The sequence below is a fragment of the Pan troglodytes genome, chromosome 6 (genome assembly GCF_028858775.2).
Source record: "Pan troglodytes isolate AG18354 chromosome 6, NHGRI_mPanTro3-v2.0_pri, whole genome shotgun sequence".
Lineage (NCBI taxonomy): Eukaryota > Metazoa > Chordata > Mammalia > Primates > Hominidae > Pan > Pan troglodytes.
The window spans coordinates 58,748,046-58,766,254 of record NC_072404.2 but is presented as its reverse complement, the minus strand read 5'-3'; positions in this window follow the sequence as shown (position 1 = coordinate 58,766,254).

Below are 18,209 nucleotides of genomic sequence, written 5' to 3'. Positions count from 1 at the left end.
GAAAAGAGAATGCTCTGGCCACACAGCAGCCACCTAGTCATGTGAACATCTTTCCTGCAGAGAAGATCATGTGTGTGTTGGATTTCAAGCTCAAATTATAACCCATGGGTAAATGTCATGCATGGGCAGGTTTCAGCTCCCTGCGGGAAAGAATTTCATTATAATTAAAACTATTTAAAAATGGAATGGATTTTCTCCTGAGATTAGGGAAATACTTGATGTTCAAAGTATTCAAAAATAAGCTAGAAAGCACAATGGAATCTTCCAAGAATTGTGTGAGTCCCAGAATATACATACATATACACATACATATACACATACATACATACACACACACAAACGTGTGTGTATATGTGTGTGTGTATGTTATATTACTTGTTGATACAAAATAAGGGTTTCCAGAGCTCTTTATTGATGGTGTTAGAGGTGTGATGATAATCAAGAGTTACTGAGTGGATACTTGGCCCTGGGAACCAGACACACCCAGCTGTATGAGATTCCTTAGGGGAATTTCTGCACCAGAAACAACGGCAAGCAGAACTTGTAAAATTTCACTGCGGCATTGGCCTCAAAGCATACAATTAGAAGCCCAGAGGACAGAGAATACAGCTAGCCATGCAGGCCCCCTAAACTCATTAGGCCTGAAGACTTGCCCCCAACAACCCCCGGCAAGCCTACCCATGCCTCTGCCTCTGCACTGTGGCCCAGATGTGAGTGTTGGTGTCTCTTTAGTGCATGGAGTGAAGAACTAGTAAGATGTCATAATTCTGATTATACCACTAGGAAAGGGGAGAGGCAGGTTACATAGTGATCATTCAGCTTCCAGAAGGAAGAGAGAAGAGACAAAAATCTTATCCAAAGGCTGAACTTTTCTGTTTTTGTCATCTTCCTTTTGAAATAGAGATAAGTTCAGAAAAAAAAAAACAGTAAAAACATATTTAAGAAAGAAATTTCAATCCACCCCCTTCCCATGTACTTGTACTCCAATCGCAACTACCTCCACATCCTTCTTTTCTGTAGGTGTAGATTTGCTTAAATCTGGGATTTAGTCTTCTGTTTATTCTCTTAGTGAGATCAAACAGTATATACTTTTATGCATTTAAACAGTTAACACTAGATGGAGTGTTAATTGTTTAAGTGCTTGAAAATATATGCAGTTTTAAATACATGATTATTTTTTATGAATGACATTCACCTATTTGGGGTCTTTGTTCTTCTATATCAGGAATCAGCAAACTTTTTCTATAAAGGCCAAGTAGTAAATATTTAGACTTTTCAGACCATATGGTCTCTATTACAACTACTCAACTTTGCCATTGTACCAAAAAACAGCCATAAGCAATATTTGAACAAACAGCCAGGGCTTTGGTCCAATAAACTTAATTTAAGAAATCAGGCAATGGGTCAGATTTGGCCCACAGGCCATAGTTTGTTGGCCAATGTTCTATATAAAGACTTAAACATTTTTTTGAAAGGAATTAAATTGAATTCAAATATCAATTTATAGATAATCGTTATATTGAAGTGTTAAGTATTTCCATTGTTGAAGACGATAAAACATTCCTCAGTCTTTAAAAAACAAAGATATAAACTAAAATTTTAAATCAACTTAGTAGAGAACTTGAGACTCTTGTTATAATTATTCCTAGGTACCCTACAGTTTTTGCCATCCCTTTTGTGTCTCTAGGTAGATCATCTGATTAACTAATTAAATTATATTTTATTTCTTCTTCTCTTCAGATTTATAGTCTACTGTTTGACTTGATCTTATTGCACTGACTGGAATCGTCCGTTCATTACTGAATTGCCCCAGCAACATTGAACATGCTGGTCTGAGGGTTTCCTTTAATGTGCCAACATTAAGCTCAATGTTTGCTGTAGGTTTCTGGTAGGTTTCTTTTAAGTTATCAAATTATCTTTCTAGTTTGATTATATGTATATTTAAATCTGAAATGGATCTCGAATTTTATCAAATAATTTTTCTCATAAGTTGGTGCAAGATTATATATCACTAGATCCATGTACATTTGTGCCTTTCCAAATGTCAGACTTTTATTGATGCTGTTTCAATCACAAAAGCCACAAGCTACCTGGCATTCCTAAGGACACAATTTTTTCCCATTCACTTGGTAGTCAGAGCCATGAGCACAGAGGCTGAAACCACACCCAAGTTAGTCAATATAAAAAACCATACATATTGTTATACCTAATCAACATATAAATGTTATAGATTAAACAGTCCACAGCAAACAAAGTAACACTTAACATCAAGAGAAAAGAGATAGGGGAAAGGGTTAATAAACCAGCCCAAGGAGAGTGAAAAAGACAAAAAGAGTCTTCTGGTCTGGGCCATATGTTCTGTGGGTCTTGCAAGGAAGAGTCTGTGATGTGGCAGAGCCTTCAGTGGCAGATGCCAAGTTCTTATCATGAGTGAGAGCAAAACAGTTGTGGATTAAGATGGCCATTTGGAGCTACTGAAGGCCTGCTCTTTTTATGACCACAGAGTCATCTGGTGATGGCTGATAGTGGAAGAGTGTGCTTGTTTATGTTCATACCTGGTTGGATACAGTCTCTATATTTTTATTTGTTTATTAAGCAAAATATCAAATCCTTGTTGGCAAAGTTCCCTATGACATACAAAATAGAGTCTTTTTCTAAGATGAAGTGAGTTATGTCAAGGGTGCTCTATACAGTTTTCCAGACCTGTGGTGAAGATAATAACTTCATGTTTTTCTCTTTTAATTTGTTAGTGAGGAAATGCAAATTGAATGCTTTAAGTAAGATCTAGTTTATTATAAAGCATTATTCTTTTCCTATTAAAATGTATTTTAGTTTTCTACATTTATATTAATAAGTATAATTAGTCTGTATCTTTATTTGTACTCCTTCTGTCTGATTTCCATATGAGGTTAATGCTAAGCTAGTCTCTTTTGGATATTTGAGAATCATTTCAATTTCTGTTATATCCTGAAATAGTTTAGCTAATAAATCAATATCAACAATGTATATTATTAATAATGGTTAATTATTGTAAACCAGGCATAGTATGCCCAAATATGACCAGCCCATAGCTATTGCTCCCCCAATAGAGAAATGGAGAATAGAGTTATGGCCAAATCATTCAACTATATGATGGAAAAAGTAGCTATTGAATAAGCTAAATAAGTAAAGGGTATAATATATTAGATGGCTATTAAATAATAAGGAGAATAATACAGCAGGGAATGAAAGTAAGAAGGAGTTGCCATTTTCTGTACGGTGGCCAGAGCAGATCTCAGAGAGAAGGGGACATATGTGTAGAAACTTGCAGAAGCTGAAAGATTAAGCCCCATAAGTATTTATGGAAAACAATCAGCAAAAAGACACGGAGATTAGAGGAAGTTATACTGACTTGAAGGACAGCAAAGAGGGAAGGAAGACTGGGAGAGAACAGGAAGATGAAGACAGAGAAGTAAATAGGAGGAGAGTAATCAGAAAAGAATATCTACAAGCCTGCTGCCATATCACCCATTTACTTCTGTGGTCAGATATTTTGACTTTCTCCCTGTAACCAGGAATGAATTCCTTGTGCTCCTTTCAAAGCCAACCCTTCAAACTGTATAGTTGTTGTGATCCTATTTTTTTTACTCGGAACATTACATATAAATTATCTCCTTTCTATCTTAATCCTCAGTTTCCCCTTCAATGTTCATTAATTTTCATCAGCAAATGTAGTATAATTTCCCTCATTTTGAAAAAAAAAACTCTAGATTTTTCTGCCCACCTCTAGCTACTTCTTTTACTCACTGCTCATTTTACAGGAAAGTTTTGTGAAAATATTGTTTATTCTCACTGTCTCCAATGAGTTATCTCCCATTTACTCTTAAATGCATTACACTTAGGGTTTTACCCCACAAATGCACAAAATTCACTCCTATCAGGTATACCAGTTGTTTCCAGGCTCATAAGCCTAATGGTTACTTTCCAATCCTTACCTTACTGAACTGTCAGCAGCATTTGACATGGCTGATCACTCCATACTTCTTGAAAGTTCTTTGTGAAAGGTTTTCTTCACTTGGCTTCCAGGATAGCCCGTCATGCTGGATTTTTAATATTTATTGTTTTTATTTTTTTGGTTCTTACTTTACCTTCTGCTCCTCTTAGTCCCATATGCTTGTCTTTTTCCATATCCTTGAACTCTAAGATTGGAGTGTCTCACACTCTTGAACTTCCCTTGGTAATCCCCTCCATAGTGTAATATAACACATAAATTTGCTGATAGTTGCCAAAGTTTTGTCCCAGACCAGACCTCACCTGAGTTTCACATCATGTAAACAATGTCATTGCTGACATCTCCATTAGTATGAGTAGTAGGCAACTCCAACCATACAAGTCCATAATTTCCTGCATCAGGAAATGGAAACCCTACCTTTTCAGCTTCTCGGGCTAAACACATCTTGTGTTCATTCTTTTTGTTTTTTAAAATAGGGTCTCACTCCAACACCTAGGATGGAATGCAGTGGCACAATCATGGCTCACTATAGCCTTGATAGACCTCCAGGGCTCAGGTGATCCTCCCAGCTCAGCCTTTCGAGTAGCTGGAACTACAGGTGCATGCCACCATATTTGGCTAATTTTTTGTATTTTCTTGTAGAGACAGGGTTTCACCATGTTGCCTAGGCTGGTCTCTATCTTGTGGGCTCAAGCTATCCATCCACTTTGGCCTCCCAAAGTGCTGGAATCACAGGTGTGTGCCACCGCGCCTGGCCTTGTGTTCGTTCTTTATTACTGTTTCACACTATATATCCAACCCATCACCAAATTCTATCACCTATGTTTTCCAAATACACCTGGAATCTGTCTACTTCTCCTTATTCCATCCCTTAACATCATCACGTCTGTCCAAGCCCATACAGCCACTACCAGCCTGAATGGTTGCCATGATCTCTTTTTTTTTTTTTTTTTTTTTTTGAGAAGGATTCTCACTGTGTCTCCAGGCTGGATTGCAGTGGGGTGATCTTGGCTCACTGCAATTTCTGCCTCCCAGGTTCAAGTGATTCTCCTGTCTCAGCCTCCTGAGTAACTGGGACTACAGGCACCCACCAGCACGCCTGGCTAATTTTTGTATTTTTAGTAGAGACGGGGTTTCACCATGTTGGCCAGGATGGTCTCAATCTCTTGACTTCATGATCTGCCCACCTTGGCCTCCCAAAGTGCTGGGATTACAGGCATGAGTCACCACACCCGGCCACCATGACCTCTTTTTTTGAGATGGGGTTTCAATCTGTCACCATCACCCAGGCTGGAGTGCAGTGGCACGATCTGGGCTCGCCGCAATCTCCGCCTCCCAGGTACAAGCAATACTGCTGCCTCAGCCTCCTGAGTAGCTGGGGCACCCACCACCACACCCAGCTAATTTTCGTATTTTTAGTAGAGACAGGGTTTCACCGTGTTGGCCAGGCTGGTCTTGAACTCCAAGTGATCCACCCACATTGGCCTCCTAAAGTGTTGGGATTACAGGCATGAGCCACTGCGCCCGGTCTGCCATGACCTCTTCACTGGTCTACCTGTTCACTGCCTTCAGGTCTCTGTCCTTTCTGAAAATTGTATTGAAATCAAGCAAGTTACACACCATTCACATCCCACTTCACCATAATACTTTATATCTTTCTGGTTCCTGACACATATATGTTTCCCTGTAGTCCTTATTATTAACTGACAACCTGCATATTTTATTTATTTTCTTGCTTTTATTGCCTGTCAGCCCCAACTAGATGAGCTCCATCAGTAGGGATATTTTCTTTATTGTGCATGCAATGTAACAGTCTTCCAATCATTAGTCCTTGCTTCTTATTCAAAGGCACGGTTTTCCAAAGTGCTATACCCATAGATTAAGTGTGCTTGTTTTAAAACTCTATAGAAATGGAGATTCAAAAGTGTATATACTCTGGAATCTGGCTTCTTTCATTTAAAATTATTTTGTGAAATTCATCAATGTTGTTGTATATAGCTGTAGTTTATTTTCAGTACCGCATGCTATTCCCTTGTAAATATACCACATTTTGTTTATCTTTTCTTCTGTTGATGGTCATTTGTTTTCACTTTCTGACTATGTCAAATTAATACTTCTGTAATTGTTATTCATGGATTTTGTTTCACATATGTCTTATTTCTGCAGCATATATGCTGATAATTACAATTACAGGAAAACTATGGTTGTTATATGTTTTAATTTGATGTGTTTTATTTATGATTTTTGCATCTGTGCTTTTGAAAAATACTGGCCTACAATTTTAGTTTTCTAAAACATGCTTGTCAAGCACCAGTATCGAAAGCATGTTGGCTTTATAAAATGAGTTGGGAAATATTTCCTCTTTTTACATTATCTACCAAAGTTAATGTAAGATTGGTGTTATCTTCTTCTTAAATATTTGGTGGAGTTCACCATTTTCATTAAGACAATATAACATCAATGATAATAAAAGTATAGCTTAATGCAGAAATGCATCAGCCTTACAGTTATTTTACATTTTTATAAAAAGTCAACCACCTTTTCTATTATGATCTAAGATTGTTTCTGACCTTGAGATGGACATGAGCATGCAGTAAGCTTATTGGTAGTGTTCTTGAGAACGAATGCTACCTAAAAAGGAATGAAGAAAACAGGTTTGCCAGAGCGGCTGATAGGAATCCAGTGGCCACAAACAGGTCTGTGTGGACTCCTGACCCTGCCATGGCATCCACAGCTGTCTTAAATGCAGAATTGGGATAAGGGGGCTCAGTCTGTATACTCTACAAATAGACCTATCATTGGATGGAGGCTGTCCCTGAAGAGGATGTGTAACTTTGGCAAATTGGCTCTTTTTAAACTGGGACAGTTCTTGGGGAGGCACGTGGCCCTGAGTGGTGAGCAGCTGTGGGGAGGAGCTCCACTGTCTGATAGGGCATCATACGTTAACATTAACTACAAGCATTTTAATTCTCCAAACTGGAAGAAGAATGGTGCCAGCATTGAGCTTATTTAATGTAATATAAAGAGGCACAGAACATTCACTTCTGTAATTTGTACTGAAAAAAAAAGGGAAAGGGTTCAAAGGAAGAAAAGAGTTTCTTTATTGGAGTGAATATATATAAACTTGTTTTAATTCATCTGTACATTACTAAGAATATTAAGATTAAACATTTTGCAAATTAAATTGAACTTGGTTAATGCTGCTGATTTGGAATAGGGTTTGGGAAGGAAAGTGGAGAGGAGGAAAAACTAGAGAAGCCAAGTCCTAATTCCTGGGAATTGAGTAACAGAGAAATATGAAGGTCAAAGTGGGAAGGAATGTCCCCTAAATCTGATAATATTTCCTCAACTCCCACCATGAAACATTTTCTGGGTATTGAGATGAGGTAATAGTACACATAGATAAAAAAATGAAGGTCACTCCAAGACTCTCTGCCTGGTTATGGAGACAGTTACTTAGGATAACCAGGGCCTGCTTTTGGGAGGAGGTGAAGGAAGGAAAGAAGTTACCTTGAAGTTAATTGGAGGAAATGTATGAGTGGGTGGTCAGTATGGAAATAACTGTATAGGTGGATATTTCATTAAAAGAGGTAAACTACTGAGGATATTTAATTTTTTTTCTCTTTAGCAATAGAACCCCTGTATTTCTTCGAAATCCAAAATTGTATGCCACTCAGTAGAAGGAAGGGTGATTGTTCCCATTCTGAAAAAGCCCCTCAAATATTAGCTTTCCTTGATACCTGGAAGCTAGGGCATGGGCACATAACTGAAGTTGAACCAAATGGAAGTTCTGGGATAGAACATCCCATCCAGGACTAATATGGAAAGGAGCTGGGGTTGTTTGGAATTCCTTCTGTTGTCAGAGGAGTGAGTAACCAATGTCCAGTAGCAAGTGGTAGTGGAGTATCCTTGATGAGGGGGCAGCAGTGACAGCCATTGTCCCTTGTCCAGGCTGGTTCTGTACCTGAGGCCAGATTCCCTGGTTTCCTAATCATTTTCTTTTTTTAAATTTTTTTTAATTTTTTTTATTATTATACTTTAAGTTTTAGGGTACATGTGCACAATGTGCAGGTTAGTTACATATATATACATGTGTCATGCTGGTGTGCTGCACCCATTAACTCATCATTTAGCATTAGGTATATCTCCTAAAGCTATCCCTCCCTCCTCCCCCACCCCACAACAGTCCCCAGAGTGTGATGTTCCCTTTCCTGTGTCCATGTGTTCTCATTGTTCGATTCCCACCTATGAGTGACAATATGCGGTGTTTGGTTTTTTATTCTTGTGATAGTTTACTGAGAATGATGATTTCCAATTTCATCCATGTCCCTACAAAGGACATGAACTCATCATTTTTATGGCTGCATAGTATTCCATAGTGTATATGTGCCACATGTTCTTAATCCAGTCTATCATTGTTGGACATTTGGGTTGGTTCCAAGTCTTTGCTATTGTGAATAGTGCCGCAATAAACATACATGTGCATGTGTCTTTACAGCAGCATGATTTAGAGTCCTTTGGGTTTATACCCAGTAATGGGATGGCTGGGTCAAATGGTATTTCTAGTTCTAGATCCCTGAGGAATTGCCACACTGACTTCCACAATGGTTGAACTAGTTTACAGTCCCACCAACCGTGTAAAAGTGTTCCTATTTCTCCACATCCTCTCCAGCACCTGTTGTTTCCTGACTTTTTAATGATTGCCATTCTAACTGGTGTGGGATGGTATCTCATTGTGGTTTTGATTTGCATTTCTCTGATGGCCAGTGATGGTGAGCATTTTTTCATGTGTTTTTTGGCTGCATGTTTTTTGAGAAGTGTCTGTTCATGTCCTTTGCCCACTTTTTGATGGGGTTGTTTGTTTTTTTCTTGTAAATTTGTTTGAGTTCATTGTAGATTCTGGATATTAGCCCTTTGTAAGATGAGTAGGTTGCGAAAATTTTCTCCCATTTTGTAGGAAGAATTGATATCATGAAAATGGCCATACTGCCTAAGGTAATTTATAGATTCAATGCCATCCCCATCAAGCTACCAATGACTTTCTTCACAGAATTGGAAAAAACTACTTTAAAGTTCATGTGGAACCAAAAAAGAGCCCGCATCACCAAGTCAATCCTAAGCCAAAAGAACAAAGCTGGAGTCATCACACTACCTGACTTCAAAGTATACTACAAGGCTACAGTAACCAAAACAGCATGGTACTGGTACCAAAACAGAGATATAGATCAATGGAACAGAACAGAGCCCTCAGAAATAACGCCGCATATCTACAACTATTTGATCTTTGACAAACCTGAGAAAAAACAAGCAATGGGGAAAAGATTCCCTATTTAATAAATGGTGCTGGGAAAACTGGCTAGCCATATGTAGAAAGCTGAAACTGGATCCCTTCCTTACACCTTATACAAAAATGAATTCAAGATGGATTAAAGACTTAAACGTTAGACCTAAAACCATAAAAACCCTAGAAGAAAACCTAGGCATTACCATTCAGGACATAGGCATGGGCAAGGACTTCTTGTCTAAAACACCAAAAGCAATGGCAACCAAAGCCAAAATTGACAACTGGGATCTAATTAAACTAAAGAGCTTCTGCACAGTAAAAGAAACTACCATCAGAGTGAACAGGCAATCCTAATCATTTTCTAAGCCTAAGTCTTCAACTATCCCTTTACTTATTTTAGCTCAGCCATGGCCTTCTAATAATTTCTGCTTTTGTTAAACCTACCAATGATTATTGATTTCAGACTGTTTTACTGCTTAAATTTTGAGACTACGAAACTCTTTTCACTTGGGAAGATGAAAATCAAGGTGAGGTCTTAGAAGCTGTCTCTAGGACAGTTCCAAGTCTCTCTTCAATGTGGTCTGCCCAAGTGGGGTTGGCATGGGAAATGTTGGCTCTCAGAGTTCTGATTCTCACATCAATGGTAGGAGGTATGGCCTCAAGAGTTGTTAATCCATTAAATTTTTGTTCCATCACATGGAATAGTGTAAATCTTTGTGCTTTATTGGAAATTTTAAATCTTAAAAATATTTACCTAAAAACAGATATCAACTTAGTTGAATATAGAAACTTAAAGCAAAAGTCTTGACAAAGAATATTTACAATTGTGAGTTTAAAGTTTTGGGTGAAAAGTTTTTCTCATCACACGAGGTATGCTTTCATTTCAGGTAATATTTTAAAAGATAGCATCACAGGATGAAACCAAGCAAGCTATGAAACCAAGCAAGCCACAGGGTGGGCATGTCTTAAGATCATTTTATTCCTTTATAGAGCTATTGAAGGATTTGTGAGGGGACAGGCAATTTTAGTTTAGACATAACATGCTGATAAATGATGAGGGCAAGATATAAGGCAGGGAGATTATTTTGAAAGTCATTTCAATAATTCAAGAAACTTACTATATTTGCCAAACTAAAGTTTTGGCAATGGAAATAAGGAGACATGAAATAGTAAAAGAACACTTAAGGTAAGAAAAATATTGGTAGTCAGGTTTCCATAACAGATTACATCATAGTGTCTTAAGACACTCATTGTGTGCAATTAACTAACATGTCCTGTGCAGCTAGAAGAGTATAGTTACTCACCATCTTTGAAATAATGGAGAAAATAGTTCCTTTGTTCTGTAATTCAGATGAATTGAAAAGAGACTTGGAAACATCCTAAGACAGCTTCTAAGACCACACCTTGATTTCTTTCCACCCAAGAGCAAATTGTTTCATGGTCTCAGAATTTGCACAGTAACATGACTCTTAAAACAATAATCCTTGGTAGATTCAACAAAAACAGAAATTTTTAGGAGGCTACGACTGAGCTAAAATAGTATTTCCTTTGATCTGTGATTCAAATAATTTCCTTTGTTCTGTGATTCAGATAAGGAACCTGGTTGGGAAAAGCTAGCCTTATTTGGAGCTCTGATACTGGGTGACTTGGTAGATAACAGGTAATAATTTACCAACTCCATGACTTCAGGAATAGAGAAAATTTGGAAAAATAAATACAGCAAATTTTATTTCAGACTTGGAATTTAAAAGATTCATGAGATGATATTTAGTAGCCAAACTGTATTAATTTGGAAGTCAACTAAAAAATCTAAATATAAATTTGGATCTTTTTTTATGATTGCTAAAGTCAGGGGCCGGGAATGAGATCACACAGGGAGAGTGGTAGAGAAGAAACAAAGGCTACAATCCAAAATCTAAGGGGAAGCTAGAGCGGAGCAGCCTTTGAAAGTATGTGGACAAGATCTGAGACATTGACATATCAAATACAAAAACAGGTTTCCTAGGACGGTAACCATTTGTAATCTATATCATATGAAGAATATTTAGAGGAGCTTGGGAGAAAAAGGTTAAGTCACTACTGTCAGGAATATTGGAATGACTGACTACTGAACAGAATTGCAAATTCAAGCATGGCTTAAATCATTCTGCCAGAATCAAAGTACAAGGAACCGAAATGGAAAATGTATATTTCGATATGATAAAAGCTCAGATACTTATGTTGCAAACATAGAATGCCAAATAGAACCAGTTTCAATAAAAAGGAAGTATTTTTGAGCTCTCATTACACATCTTAGAAAAGCCAAAACAGCTTTCAGGAACTTCGGTATTTCCTGGACTCTACACATACACAAGTTTGTTCTCTCAATCCGCATTCATCCATAGGGAAGGGAGATGTGGCAACATTAGCCATCATGCTTCATATAACAACATTTTTCCAACAAGAGGGATGAATGCTCTCTGGCTCCTGTGAAAGCAGCCTCTGGAAACTTCGTTGGCCTGCACTGGATCTTGTGCACATCCTCGAGTGTCGTGACTCATACTCTAAGTGGCAAGTACCTACACTTTCTGCCTCTATTAGAAGTAAATTATTATCATTATTATTATTTTGTGACGATGTCTTGCTCTGTTGCCAGGCTGGAGTGCAGTGGCGCGATCTCAGCTCACTGCAACCTTTGCTTCCCTGGTCAAGCCATTCCCCTGCCTCAGCCTCCCAAGTAGCTGGGATTACAGGCACATACCACGAGGCCCAGCTAATTTTTTTTTTCTTTTGTATTTTAGTAGAGACAGGGTTTCACCATTTTGGCCAAGATGGCCTCGATCTCCTGACCTCATAATCCGCCCAACTCGGCCTCCCAAAGTGCTGGGATTACAGGTGTGAGCCACCACTCCCTGCCAGGAGTAAATTATTGATGTTCAAACAAACAAAAACAAAAACCCATCAAGTAAACTAACAAAAAAACCTTTTCCAAGAAGAAAGAGAAGCAGTTCCAAGGACAAGCCAATAGAGATAGATGAACAACCCAGCAGCCTCCACCAAACACATTCTACTGGGAGGAGCTAAATAATGGTTGAATGGGCTTCCTCTGTATTATAGGCAGCTTCCTATCTCTACATACACCCAAGCAGAATGTATTGAGTGTTTGCTGGTTAATTGACCTGAAAATAAAGGGGAGAAATAAAGGAAATGAAGGCAGGAGAGGAAGTGACTGATTACTTAGGATATGGTAGTCATCTTGCTTTGTAGTTTCACAGATATTACCTCATCTGATTCTCATTATTGTTTTATCAGTATCATCATTCACATTTTTATACGTATCTCACACTTCAGAACACATTGCTATCCACATGATTCCTACATTTTTTTTTTTGGCAGGGGGAGGGATGTGGGGTTCTGTTGGATCTATTTGACTCTAAGTAGACTTCCCAGTCTCCTGATCTCTTCTCCATACAGCTTTGGCTGTTTTCATCTCTTGGCTGAAAACCAAGGCAGACATGGGACTTAGTCCCTTTTTTAATCTCACATGGGTCCACACATACGTGCACATATGTCAAACAAAAGAGACTAATAACATAGGGCATGTGTGTGCTCACATCCCAGAAAGAGAAAAAGTTAAAGTAGAAAATACATTTATAATATATATCTCACTTCTCATAATAAAGTAATTTAACTACAATAACAAGCTTCACAGCCAGTCCCCCTTTTTCTTCCTCTTTTCAAGTGTCTGTACTTTTTATTCATTAGCAATTCTAGCTATTTCTTTCTAATGCAGACAGACAGACAGACACACACACACATGCATATTCCTTACCTTTTTTTTATTATTATACTTTAAGTTCTAGGGTACATGTGCATAACGTGCAGGTTTGTTACATATGTATACATATGTAAGATTAGGAGATATACCTAATGTAAATGACAGGTTAATGGATGCAGCACACCAACATGGCACATGTATTCCTTACCTTTTTCTAAAGCTTGATTCCAAGTCCTCCACAAAGGGATATGGGTACACCTATGGGTATATCCCATAGGTATACTGATTAGAACATTCTGATTAGAACCTTCTGTCTATTCATTGAGACATAAAGCAGATTAGAGGTTTCCAAGTCTAGGGGAGAGGTACATGAAGAGATGTCACTTGACGTGTACACAGTTTCTTCTTGGAATGACAAAAACTTTTGAAAATAGATAGTAGTGAGGTTTGCACAACAATGGGATTACAATTAATCTTTACAATTGTAATTGTATCTTTAAACATGATTAAAATAGCAAGTTTTATGTCATATGTATTATACCACAATATATAAAATTATTAAAAACAAAAACAAAAAAACAAGGAGCAGTATGTGGCCCAGACTGGGACCTAGGGAGGTTCGCAGGAGCATTTCTGAAGCACTGGTCTCCCTGGCACCTGAGCCCCCGCCAGGCTGCTCTCCCAGTGCCCAGGGTGCATCACCCTCCATCGCCTCCTGCCCTGCTCTTCTGGGTTGCCCCAGACTGACATCACAGCTCCCCCACAGTGCCTGAGAGGTTGCGGCACCCTCTAGCAGCATTCTGCAGAGAGCCTTTCACCCCACCACACACACAAGAGAGAGAAAAAGATACTCGGTTTTACAGAGACAGTTCACTCATCACCCAAGAAGACACTGGAGAGCATCGATTTAAATAATACGTCATTTAATCTCTCTACATAAGGAAACTGAGGAACAGAAAGGCTATGCGGCATGCCTAAAGTTTCATTAACAGCTCTGGGATTCAAGTCTATGTTTACTTCCTAATGGTTTTCTCTATATACACACAGGGCTCACTCTACTTGTCCTTCAAAACAGCAAAATGTAAACTATTTCCTCAGGCATTTGGTTGGGCACATTTCTTCATGTTAAATTGCAATAATGAGAAAAGCTATGTTTAAAGAAAGTCTTAGGAATGGAGTAGAACTATCTCAGTATTTCATATGGAACTATGCTGAGGTAGAATTTTAAAAAAATCTAGGGGAAATAAGTTTTACAAGATGGACACTATTAATTTCTCCTTTAAAGTATTTTCATGGGGGAATTTACATGTTTATTCATTGTGTTAAACTCAGTGAGTCTAATCCCATCAAAAATAATTTCTAACAAGGTAAAACTAAAGCAGCCCGATAATTTTATTGTGTTATATTTATTTGTTGTTATTATTATTATTATTATCATTATTATTATTATTATTATTGAGACAAGGCCTCTCTCTGTCCCCCAGGCTGGAGTGCACTAGCCTGATCATGGCTCACTGCAACCTCTGCCTCCTGCACTCAAGCAGTCCTCTTACCTCAGCCTCCCGTGTAGCTGGGAATATATGTGCACACCGCCATGCTTAAGTTATTTTCTTTTCATTTTTTATAGAGATAGGGTTTCCCTGTATTGCCCAGGCTGGTCTCAAACTCTTGGCCTCAAGTGATCCTCCTGCCTTGGCCTCCCAAATTGCTGAGATTATAGGTGTGAGCCACTGCACCTGCCCTACAAGGTAATTTTAAAACAGACATTTAACATTTAACCTTAAAAGATATTTGGTATTTTCAAGAAGATATCTTGCGAAAAATATATCACATATATAGAGTCGTAAAATTTTATTTAAATAGAAATCACCTTAAGTAATAATTGTTGTTTGTCATTTGGGGAAAACAAAGTAAAGTAGTAGAATCACAAATAATTGCTCCTTTGAGAATCAGATGAAGATCTAAAAACGTATTGCATTTCCAAATCAGAAAGTGAAGTGACTTGACAAGCAATTAATAGCACTCAATCTATTTTAAGTTATAGAGAAGGGAAATTAACCTATAATGTTGTAATAAAGGCAAACATTAGATACAAAGTCCAAAAAATGTGGATGAAATAATTGGATTAGTAAAGTAGAGTACATATCCTTTATACAAAAATGTGTGACTGGGAAGAGCAAGAAGTTTCCCTTGAACTACCAATTAATGATCACCCGCTACATTGCAGACTTGATACCAAGGCTTTTATGTTCATAACTTCTAAACTTCACAGCATCCCTGTAAGGTAGATATTTTATAGGCATGATATATAATGTATAAGGGGATGAAGAGAACTTCAGAAATATTAAGAGAAATGAAGAAACCTGCTGGAAGTCACACAAATTGTAAGTGACACACATACACAGGTACACACACATTCACACAGGGAATCAGGATGAATATGCACACACACAATAGTACTCAGAATCAGACAAATATCACACGAACTGTGGCATGGCAACTTCCTGGTTCCATAGGCTTGGGCGATTAAGTGGACATTTCTGTTTCTGAACTTCAATTCAATATTGGGAATGAATATTGCGCAGATGTCAAGTTTGTTGCTAGTACTATCTTCTCCATCAACCCTGGTGCAAAGTGAATCTTCACAAATGCTATTGTCCCTTATTTCATTTAATTTGGCTCATCTCCTTTTTATGCCTCACTTTCAGTGGAATTTTGTCACAATAACTTTCTCCCCAAATCTAGTTGTGAACCTTCACTGTGACGCTCATCCAAGTAAATCCTTCATCCCTGATAACTTCACATCACTCCTGGTGGTTATTTACACCTATTTCCTTGAACATTGTTCTTGTATCCACATCACTGCTTCCCACATCAAGGTTGCTCTTCACTTGGTCGATTTTGTCTCATGATTCTTCTTATCATCTATCTAAAAAAAAAAAATTCACCTGAAATTTCTTCTATTTCCATGGAAATGGAATGAGGTAAAGCTCATTTTCACCTGACCTTCCTATTCACTCCTCTCTCAGAGTTCTCAACTTTTTACTACTCAACTCCCTTAAATGTGAAATATGTGAAAAGGTGGTCTTCCTCCCCACTAACCAATGCCACTCCTGAGCCATCAATCATTTCTTCGCCATTTCCATCTCCTGAAATGCAGCCTAATTCCTTCCATCACTGCCTTCTTTAGGCCATCACAGGGGCTGATACTACACCTGAACTAATTGTTTTAAAGAATTTTATGGGCTCAGTATTGATATCTTTCCAAAAATGACATCAAATTCAGAAGCCATAATTGCAAACATGGTTATGCTTAGACATGTAACAGTCATGGACAGCCTTGTAACAAAGTTAAAAAGAGCAGAAAAATATCTGTAATCCAAAGCTTATTTTCCTAGTAATAAATAAGCTCTTCAAAATCAGAGAGGGACTAAAACCTCTCCCCACCCCTGCATTTAGCATTCGTTATGGCGCTTCTCTCTATCACTCTTCCTTCTTTGGAAATCATCCAGTGTCCTTGCCTTCTTTTAATAAGTGGTTCTGCATTGCCTGGCCCCCTCTGTACACCTGAATCCTGAGATTGGTGCTGGGTTTTTGGCGTGTGGTAAAGATGCAGACGCATCCTGTCCGTGGACACTTGCATCAAGCCTGGGCAGATATCGGCATTCCTCTAAGTTGATTCAATTTGGGGGTTCTGATCCCTAACAGTGGTAACTATGGGATGTGTAATTCTCACGTCCTTCAGAACCCACCTCAGCCTCTGCATTCACACTTCAAAGAGATGATTGATTTCCAGATCTAACACCCTTTTCTGGGTACTTTGAATTCACTTTCGGTGAGTTCACCTTGTTATGTGTTTCCCCACTACCCTGTATTTCTTTATTTGTAATATTTACCACCCCAAAAATTATTTTTCCTGTTTCTTTCTCCATCTCCTGTGCTTTCTCCTGAATCCTCTGTGAGGTATAGCTTTGCCATTTGCTTTTTCTCAGTGCTTGCTTTTCTCCCTCTCTCCCTCTCCAAAGTTCATACAATTTCCAAAGGACTTCCTTTGGAAGATCACCTTTGCAACCTAAAAAATCATAAATAAATAACAAAATTATCAGCCGGGAAGTAATTGCTGATCACTTCAGAAGAAAAGATATAGCTGTGAGAAAAACACACAGCTGGCTCTCAATGAAAAGCAAACCTAAACAAATTAGCAGTCTTCACACCCCAACGCAAGGACATGTCTGCCCCAGAGGATTAGGCAGCCATGACAAGGATTTTGAATCATGGGAAGTTGACTTTACTGAAGAATGCTAGTGCAGTGAAGTCCTCATCCTGGAAAAATATCATAAGTTCCATCTATCTTAGATTTTAAATTTTAAAAAAATTAACAAGCTTTACTTTTGGAGGCAGTTTCAAGTTTACAGAAAAAATGAGTGGAAATTACAAAGTATTCCTACACACCTCCTCTCGTCTAGCTCCCCAGTAACCCCTGTTCTTCATATCTTTTTTTTTTTTTTGAGATGGAGTTTCACTCTGTTGCCCAGGCTGGAGTGCAGTGGCACTATCTCGGCTCACTGCAACTTCTGCCTCCCGGGTCCAAGCCATTCTCCTGCCTCGGATTACAGGTACATGCTGCCACGCCCAGCTAATTTTTGTATTTTTAGTAGAGACAGGGTTTCACCATGTTGACCACGATGGGCTCGATCTACTGACCTTGTGATCCGCCCACCTCAGCCTCCCAAACTGCTGGGATTACAGGCGTGAGCCACCGCTCCCAGCCTGTTCTTCATATCTTATATTAATGTGCTGCATTTGCTACAGGTGAGGTTTTAAATTTTTCTTACAATTGGGTTTTGGCTCAGCCTGCTTGTGAGCAGTGTGTGAGCAGAGCTGCATGTGCGGGTGTGGAGGGAGTATAGTTTCACAGATAACCATTTGGAGAGAGGTGAGAGGTTATCTTTGAAATTTTACTCATGCGGAAATTCAGGTCTGGCTTCATGCAGATTTGTCAGTGTCCAGCTCTAAACCTGATCACCCTCCACTTATGTATCCCCCTACTCCTTTCCCCTCCCAGAACTGCTCTGATTTCTACTGCCTCTTGCACTAGGTGGCTCCCTGCCTTTCAAAGTTCTTATCTCTCTCTGCCTACGTATTAGCCTGCATCTCTGCTTTTTGGTCCTTCATCT